The 10,053-nt window shown below is 43.4% G+C and overlaps 1 protein-coding gene across 1 annotated transcript in view; it reads left to right on the forward strand.

Annotated features, from left to right (window-relative positions):
- nectin1b (nectin cell adhesion molecule 1b) overlaps window positions 1-3,906 on the forward strand; it is a 568,693-nt gene extending 564,787 nt beyond the window's left edge. Inside the window, exon 10 of the mRNA XM_045213155.1 lies at window positions 3,828-3,906. The gene's annotated coding sequence lies outside the window, so the exon portion shown is untranslated. The remainder of the gene's footprint in view (window positions 1-3,827) is intronic.
- The last annotated feature ends 6,147 nt before the right edge of the window (window positions 3,907-10,053 follow it).

Here is a 10,053-nt window from a genome sequence, read left to right on the forward strand (position 1 = left end):
ATGGCCTCTAAACCTTCAAGCTGCATACTGGATCCTATTCCTACTAAACTGTGCTTGGCCCTCCTATGTTGAACATAATAAACAGCTCTCTATCCACCGGATGTGTACCAAACTCACTAAAAGTGGCAGTGATAAAGCCTCTCTTGAAAAAGCCAAACCTTGACCCGGAAAATATAAAAAACTATCGGCCTATATCGAATCTTCCATTCCTCTCAAAAATTTTAGAAAAAAGCTGTTGCGCAGCAACTCACTGCCTTTCTGAAGACAAACAATGTATACGAAATGCTTCAGTCTGGTTTTAGACCCCATCATAGCACTGAGACTGCACTTGTGAAGGTGGTAAATGACCTTTTAATGGCGTCAGACCGAGGCTCTGCATCTGTCCTCGTGCTACTAGACCTTAGTGCTGCCTTTGACACCATCGATCACCACATTCTTTTGGAGAGACTGGAAACCCAAATTGGTCTACACGGACAAGTTCTGGCCTGGTTTAGATCTTACCTGTCGGAAAGATATCAGTTTGTCTCTGTGAATGGTCTGTCCTCCGACAAATCAACTGTACATTTCGGTGTTCCTCAAGGTTCCGTTTTAGGACCACTATTGTTTTCACTATATATTTTACCTCTTGGGGATGTTATTCGAAAACATAATGTTAACTTTCACTGCTATGCGGATGACACACAGCTGTACATTTCAATGAAACATGGTGAAGCCCCAAAATTGCCCTCGCTAGAAGCCTGTGTTTCAGACATAAGGAAGTGGATGGCTGAAAACTTTTTACTTTTAAACTCGGACAAAACAGAGATGCTTGTTCTAGGTCCCAAGAAACAAAGAGATCTTCTGTTAAATCTGACAATTCATCTTGATGGTTGTAAAGTCGTCTCAAATAAAACTGTGAAGGACCTCAGCGTTACTCTTGACCCTGATCTCTCTTTTGACGAACATATCAAGACTGTTTCAAGGACAGCTTTTTTCCATCTACGTAACATTGCAAAAATCAGAAATTTTCTGTCCAAAAATGATGCAGAAAAATTAATCCATGCATTTGTTACTTCTAGGTTAGACTACTGCAATGCTCTATTTTCCGGCTACCGGATAAAGCACTAAATAAACTTCAGTTAGTGCTAAATACGGCTGCTAGAATCCTGACTAGAACCAAGAAATTTGATCATATTACTCCAGTGCTAGCTTCCCTACACTGGCTTCCTGTTAAGGCAAGGGCTGATTTCCAAGGTTTTACTGTTAACCTATAAAGCGTTACATGGGCTTGCTCCTACCTATCTTTCCGAGTTGGTCCTGCCGCATATACCAATACGTACGCTCACGGTCACAAGACGCAGGCCTCCTAATTGTCCCTAGAATTTCTAAGCAAACAGCGGGAGGCAGGGCTTTCTCCTATAGATCTCCATTTTTATGGAACAGTCTGCCTACCCATGTGAGAGACGCAGACTCGGTCTCAACCTTTAAGTCTTTACTGAAGACTTATCTCTTCAGTAGGTCATATGATTGGAGTGTAGTCTGGCCCAGGAGTGTGAAGGTGAACGGAAAGGCTCTGGAGCAACGAACAGCCCTTGCTGTCTCTGCCAGGCCGGTTCCCCTCTCCACTGGGGTTCTCTGCCTCTAACCCTGTTGCAGGGGCTGAGTCACTGGCTTGCTGGTGCTCTTTCATGCCGTCCCTGGGAGGGTGCGTCACTTGAGTGGGTTGAGTTACTGACGTGATCTTCCTGTCTGGGTTGGCGCCCCCTTGGTTTGTGCTGTGGTGGAGACCTCTGTGGGCTATACTCGGCCTTGTCTCAGGATTGTAAGTTGGTGGTTGAGGATATCCCTCTAGTGGTGCGGGGGCTGTGCTTTGGCAGAGTGGGTGGGGTTATATCCTTCCTGTTTGGCCCTGTCCGGGGTTTCTTCGGATGGGGCCACAGTGTCTCCGGACCGCTCCTGTCTCAGCCTCCAGTATTTATGCTGCAGTAGTTTATGTGTCGGGGGCTGGGGTTAGTTGGTTATACCTGGAGTACTTCTCCTGTCTTATCCAGTGTCCTGTGTGAATTTAAGTATGTCTCTCTCTAATTCTCTCGTTTCCTCTCTTTCTCTCTGAGAACCTGAGCCCTAGGACCATACGTCAGGACTACCGGGCATGATGACACCTTGCTGTCCCCAGTCCGCCTGGCCTTGCTGCTATTCCAGTTTCAACTGTTCTGCCTGCTGATTTACTGAAACCCCTACCTGTCCCAGACCTGCTGTTTTCAACTCTTAATGATCGGCTATGAAAAGCCAACTGAGAGACCTGAGCCCTAGGACCATACGTCGGGACTACCGGGCCGTGGTGACTCCTTGCTGTCCCCAGTCCGCCTGGCCTTGCTGCTATTCCAGTTTCAACTGTTCTGCCTGCGGTTATGGAACTCCTACCTGTCCCAGACCTGCTGTTTTCAACTCTTAATGATCGGCTATGAAAAGCCAACTGAGATTTATTCCTGATTATTATTTGACCATGCTTGTCACTTATGAACATTTTGAACATCTTGGCATGGTTCTGTTATAATCTTCACCCGGCACAGCCAGAAGAGGACTGGCCACCCCTCATAGCCTGGTTCCTCTCTAGGTTTCTTCCTAGGTTTTCGCCTTTCTAGGGAGTTTTTCCTAGCCACCGTGCTTCTACACCTGCATTACTAGCTGTTTGGGGTTTTAGGCTGGGTTTCTGTACAGCACTTCGAGATATTAGCTGATGTAAGAAGGGCTATATAAAATAAAATTGATTGATTGATTGATTAAACCTCTGATTGACTATCCAGTAGTCTATCATTAAACCTCTGATTGACTATTCAGTAGTCTATCATGAAACCCTCTGATTGACTATCCAGTAGTCTATCATGAAACCCTCTGATTGACTATCCAGTAGTCTATCATTAAACCTCTGATCGACTATTCAGTAGTCTATCATTAAACCTCTGGTTGACTATCCAGTTGTCTATCATTAAACCTCTGATTGACTATCCAGTAGTCTATCATTAAACCTCTGATTGACTATTCAGTAGTCTATCATTAAACCTCTGATTGACTATCCAGTTGTCTATCATTAAACCTCTGATTGACTATCCAGTAGTCTATCATTAAACATCTGATTGACTATCCAGTTGTCTATCATGAAACCTCTGATTGACTATCCAGTAGTCTATCATGAAACCTCTGATTGACTATCCAGTAGTCTATCATGAAACCTCTGATTGACTATCCAGTAGTCTATCATGAAACCTCTGATTGACTATCCAGTAGTTTATCATGAAACCTCTGATTGACTATCCAGTGGTCTATCATTAAACCTCTCACATGATTGAATAGTTGATATTAATGCACTTTGTTGCTATCTAAGCTAAGTATAATATAATAATAACAATATGCCATTTAGCAGACGCTTTTATCCAAAGCGACTTACAGTCATGTGTACATACATTTTTACGTATGGGTGGTCCCGGGGATCGAACCCACTACCCTGCGATACAAACGCCATGATCTACCAAATGAGCTACAGAGGTATCTTTAATGACTCCACCCCCTCCCCTGATTGAATGTTACATTTAGCTGGTCTTATACCTGTGTAGTCACACTGTAAATAATGTTGTAGAAACATGGTGTTACTAGTGTAATAACCTATTATTACACAGATATAAGTAAATAAAAACTTCATGTAAAGTGTTACTTATGTGTGTGGTTTGATTATGGAAGGCAATCTTTCAACAAACTCTCAATGCAATATTGATATTTGTTTATAGCTGACACTAATGTTCAATTATATTAAGATGGTCTGTTCGCTTTGACTCTCTTTGTTTCCACAGAACTGTGAGTGACAGAACTATCAAACCCAGCTGAACATGTGAGCTACCATTGAGTCTACAACCAGGAACACAGCCTCCCTCCCGTTACCTCCTTACCCCAGAACCCCTACACATCCAACCTCCAACAACCCGCTGTACCCCGCCAGCTATCCTGCCCAAGGCCAAGGTCAGGCGAGGCTCCCGGCCCCTCTTCCCTAAGCAGCGGTCCGTGTGACACCCTGCTATAGCTCCAGCTCTGTAAGAGCCATCGTCATTCCGAAATACATGAAGCTACACCAAGCTTTCCTGTAAGGGTGTGTATGCTATGCCCTGCACCTTCACCACCGCTCTCTCTCTGTCTGTCCTATGAGAGTGAAGATGGAGTGGGCATCCCCTGCTATGATGGAAGTGTCAGTAGTTTGTGGACAAGAAAACCTTGTGTGTTGTGCACTGCATGTTCCACAGAGGATGTCAGTAGGACCCCTGATCTTGTGCTGTTATTGTAGACGACATCTCACTCCACTTCACCTCACCACCCTACTGGGACTCTGTTCTTCACATGAACCTAGCTCTCCTCTCTGTCTTCACCTCACCGCCCCTACTGGGTCTCTGTTCTTCACATGAACCTAGCTTCCTCTCTGTCTTCACCTCACCACCCTACTGGGTCTCTGTTCTTCACATGAACCTAGCTCTCCTCTCTGTCTTCACCTCACCGCCCTACTGGGTTGAATTTTGTCCACCACACAGTCATGGATATTTGTGCTAAATTCCAACCACATTCATTGATTAAGGTAACCCAATTCAACAAATCACACATAAAAAATATTTACTTTGAAAATGTTATGCAATTAAAATAAACAAAAATGCTATGTCCTTATGCGGAAAGTGTGAGTACACCCCTACCTTTACCATAGGTCCTCTGTAGCTCAGCTGGTAGAGCACGGCGCTTGTAACGCCAAGGTAGTGGGTTCGAGCTGACCGAAAGAAATAATATGAAGACATGACTGACATTCGCTAGACAACACCTGTGTAAAGACCACAACTATTGGAACAATATGCTCTGGACAGATTAGTCAACGGTGGAGTTGTTTGTGCCGGTAATTCCAGACGCCATGTTTGGTGAAAACGAAACACTGTCTTTGAACAGAATAACCTCCTACCAACTGTAAAGCATGGAGGCAGTGGCATTATGGTTTGGGGCTGCTTTGCTGCCTCAGGGCCAACTTGCCATCATTGAGTCAACCATGAAATATATATTGTACCAGAGAATTCTTGAGGAGAATGTGAGGCCATCTGTCAAAAGCTGAAGCTGAACCAAACATGGATCCTGCACAGGACAATGATCCAAAACACAAAAGCAAAGCTTCAACAGAATGGCTCAAAAATAAGAAATGGAGGGTTATGGAATGGCGCGAGTCAAAGCCCAGATCTCAATCTCAGTCTAAATGCTGTGGGAGACTTGAAGCAGGGCCATGCAAGGCGAAACCCTCGAACATGACACAGTTAAAGCAGTACTGTAAAGAAGAGTGGCAAAATTCCTCCCAGTCGATGTAAGAGACTGATAGACAGTTATAAGAAACATCTACATGAAGTTATTTCAGCCAAAGAGGGCCACACCAGCAATTGAAGCTAGGGGTGCACTTGTTTTTTCCGCACTATGGAATTGCATTTCTGTAGATTTTTGATAAATAAATGATTGGCAAGTTGAATCTTTCAGTGCTTCGTTTGTTAAATTAGGTTACTTTTATCTGTCAATAATGTTGAAGTGAGATGACGCATCCATCTGTCCAAATATGTACAAAAAGACAAACTTCCAGGTGGGTATTAACTTTTTACCATGACTGTACACCATTGTGTCACTCAAGGTTTTATAATTACCTCTTTCCTCTTCCCACAGTAGTAGTGACCTCTTTCCTCTTCCCACAGTAGTAGTGACCTCTTTCCTCTTCCCACAGTAGTAGTGACCTCCTCTTCCCACAGGTAGTGACCTCTTTCCTCTTCCCACAGTAGTAGTGACCTCTTTCCTCTTCCCACAGTAGTAGTGACCTCTTTAGAGTAGTGTTTGTGACCTCTTTCCTCTTCCCACAGTAGTAGTGACCTCTTTCCTCTTCCCAAGCAGTAGTAGTGACCTCTTTCCTCTTCCCACAGTAGTAGTGACCTCTTTCCTCTTCCCACAGTAGTAGTGACCTCTTTCCTCTTCCCCAGTAGTAGTGACCTCTTTCCTCTTCCCACAGTAGTACCTCTTTCCTCTTCCCCAGTAGTAGTGACCTCTTTCCTCTTCCGCAGTAGTAGTGACCTCTTTCCTCTTCCCACAGTAGTAGTGACCTCTTTCCTCTTCCCACAGTAGTAGTGACCTCTTTCCTCTTCCCACAGTAGTAGTGACCTCTTTCCTCTTCCCACAGTAGTAGTGACCTCTTTTCTCTTGATTGGTATACTTTTGTATGTATTGCTTTTTGTTTTATGTTTGTTAAAACTAATTTGTTTTATAAATACTTGCATGTATGTGTGATTGAGTGTGTGATGTTATTTTGTCACCATTGGTTTTAATAATAATAAATTTTGTCATGGACTATCCCTTTAATGCTAGTGAATGACAGGATATCTAAACAGGATAACTGGCAGTTCATCCTGGATCACAAGAATAATGTCCACACCATAAATAACAACAAGCTAATAGTTCTAGATCCAATCTAAGTACTGTTTTAGGATTTTTGAAAATCATGTATTTTATTTCTGCAACGATCTTTGCTCCATACCTTTTGCATTCTTTTTTTAATGTATTTTGTGATGACTTACTGGTAGTTGCCACAGAACAGACATGCAGGGTTGGGGTCAATACCATTTAAATTCCAGTCAATTCAGGAAGTACACTCAAATTCCAATTCCAATTCTCTTCAATGCTTTTCAATGAGGAACATTTCGAATTGGAATTGGGTTTGCTTTCTGAATTGAAATGGAATTGACCCCAACCCTGGAGCATACCATACTGTAGTTCATGACAGCATACCATACTGTAGTTCATGACAGCATACCATACGGTTCATGACAGCATACCATACTGTAGTTCATGACAGCATACCATACTGTAGTTCTGACAGCATACCATACTGTAGTTCATAGACAGCATACCATACTGTAGTTCATGACAGCATACCATACTGTTCACGACAGCATACCATACTGTTCATGACAGCATACCATACTGTAGTTCATGACAGCATACCATACTGTAGTTCATGACAGCATACCATACCTGTAGTTCACGACAGCATACCATACTGTAGTTCATGACAGCATACCATACTGTAGTTCATGACAGCATACCATACTGTAGTTCATGACAGCATACCATACTGTAGTTCATGACAGCATACCATACTGTAGTTCATGACAGCATACCATACTGTAGTTCATGACAGCATACCATACTGTAGTTCATGACAGCATACCATACTGTAGTTCAGTGACAGCATACCATACTGTAGTTCATGACAGCATACCATACGGTTCATGACAGCATACCATACGGTTCATGACATGTTCATTTGTTTTCGCGACAACGTCCATTTTATCTGCTGGGAAGGGGGTATAGGTAGATGCTGTAAAATGGACAATACTCTCCCAGTTTCCATCACCAACGCTGACATGCTCTCCATATCTGTATGTGAACTAGCTCAACTCAGAAATGTATTGAGGTCCATTGTGTTTTGTGGCGTATAACAAAGTTACTATAAGGAAGGAAGGACTTCCTCAGACTTGCAGGTCCAATAGACAATCACACACCAACCAGGGCTGTCCTCGAAAAACTTGAACGAGCAAACATTGATTTATTTTACGGTGCATTTTAGAAATGTGACTTTGTTCAAATGTTTTGATGATGGCTGAGGGTGACTAGGAGACTATATCAACCCACACCTTTCTCTGTCTTATTTCAATATTTTTGAACATGGTTTTTAGAATTATATTGATATATAGAGTTTCAAATCAAACAATCTAACATTCATCTTGCAGAGAATAGCATATGTTATTGTATTTTTTAGAGAATGAACAGTAATTAACTACTTCAGTTATTTTACGTAGAACCAGGCTACTCTGTGACAGTGTTAATTTCGAACCATAAGCTAAGAGCCAGTTAAAAGCTAGCGTGGAACCCCGTATTTCAGGCATATTCAACAGCGTTTAAAAAATACATTACCTTCAACAGTGTTATCCTGTGATCAGCCATCAATGTTATGTGATTATTGAGTAAGTAAAAATGTTAGCTAACGGTTAGCAATTAGCAAGTTTGACATTTCAGTGGAAATACTACTATTATCAGCTTTTTGATAAGCGGTTTAGCAAATAAATACGTCCTATTATCGCATACGCCCCCAGTTATTGGCCACCTTACTATTCTGTTCAATTACAAGATATATCCGTTTAATTTTGTTCAAAAAAAGAGACACCAACCACGATGCCGAAGTGTTTACTAGATAGTTGACTAGTTGGCTAGCCTTCCCGGTAAAAAATAATGACTTGCCTGTCAACTTTTCATTGCGTAGCCGTAGCGCCCTCCTGTGGACTCTTAAAAATGGTTAGTCACCAACATATTCAGGTGTTGTAACCAAATAATGTCTCATTTTTTGTTTTACAGATTAATCTTAGGTTTTAGAAAGTAGATAACAGTTGAATTCTAAAATATGAGTATTAATAATTTACATCAAATAAAACTTTAATTTTAGTTATGTGCATTGACATAAACAATGAAAACACTGTTGGAGTTTGTTGCAGAGATGCACTTGGAAATCAAAGGAAGAAATACACAAGAGTGGTTCAATAAATATATATATATTATATTTTAGACATTTATTTAATTGTACAAATAAATAATTTAACATGAACACAAACAAAACAAACAATTACATCTCGACCTCCATCCCTATATTGTCACAAAAATCACAATAATATTCCAGCTCCACCGCTACCTCTTGATCCACTGCACACACCTGCAGTGGAACCAGTGCTGACAGAAGTCACAGCACAACCATGGCACTCGGATCTACACTCCTGAGAGGAGCTTGCAGGCAGATCACGTCCCCACAGCGAGCACAGCAGGTGGTGTCTTCTTTTATAAAAAATAAAATTGATTAATATGGTTTTGCAAATGTAGAAGTTCTTCAGCAACAATAGTAATTGATAGCAACTGAGAGAGAGAAAAAACAGATGAAGTCTGAGAGTGGTGCCATGGGTGGCGTGACCGTGGAGCTTTTTCTCTTCCTTTTCTGTGCTGCAGTTTGAGAAAAAGTACTGTTAGACAGAGCATGTTTCATGAAAACCCCTTTTCAACTTTACACCAATACCTCTGGAGGAAGCTGCAGAGGTTTTGGAGGGAGGTGTAGATGACTTGAGGGCTGGTGCTATGTACTGTAGATATGTAAAGAGAGATTATCTTGCTGTTTTATAAAACAGATAACAACCAGTCTTTTTCGTAATTTAACATGTTTTACCTGTGGAGGTGGCAGTATTCAAATTGCAGGGGGCCAGGGACACCAGACGAGGCTGTGTGGTGGTGTGACCAGGGGAGACGGAGAAGGCAGTTGGTCAGAGGGAGGCCGTGTTGGTGGTGACAGATAGGGGTGTGGTGTGCATCGTGGTGGTGTTGGACAAAGCCTCGCCGGCGATGGCTTAGAGGAGCCCCTGATGTTTGTAGTTGGTGGGGTTGAGGGGTCGGCGGCCCGGTGTGGCCGGGGAGAGTGGGCACTGGCCTTCTGCAGCTGGGGACTCCAGCGGCTCCCTACAGGCGTTGCACACTGGGAGGCACTGGCAGTGGTGATGCAGCTGTCAGGAGTGGTTCCAGCAGGCGGTCCAGCAAGCGGTGGCGTCAATGGTCTCATCCATGGCAAGCCCTCTCCCTGTGCCCTCTGTGTTCTGAGGGCTGCCCAATGCTTTCTTTCCCCTCTGCGACCCCGGCCCTCTCCCTTCTCACCCCTCTCCTGCCACTGGGCGTGTATTCCTCCCGGTGAGGCATGTGGCGACCACATGGAGTCTTCTGTCGGTCCAGCTTCGTTCGCTTCAGGATCAATGGATGTGCGCAGGTCGCTTCGGCTGTCGGCCCACCCCTCTATTCAGGGGTGCTCTTCTAGAGACTAGGCCTGGGACTGGGGGAGGCACTGGGACGTCCTCCCCCAGCTGCGGTGAAAGCAGGCCATTGCTGTGATGTGCTCCTTGGTCCCCAGAGGCCTGCTGGTACATGTGTTGCTGTTGCCCC

Source organism: Coregonus clupeaformis, unplaced genomic scaffold, assembly GCF_020615455.1.
Source record: "Coregonus clupeaformis isolate EN_2021a unplaced genomic scaffold, ASM2061545v1 scaf0082, whole genome shotgun sequence".
NCBI lineage: Eukaryota > Metazoa > Chordata > Actinopteri > Salmoniformes > Salmonidae > Coregonus > Coregonus clupeaformis.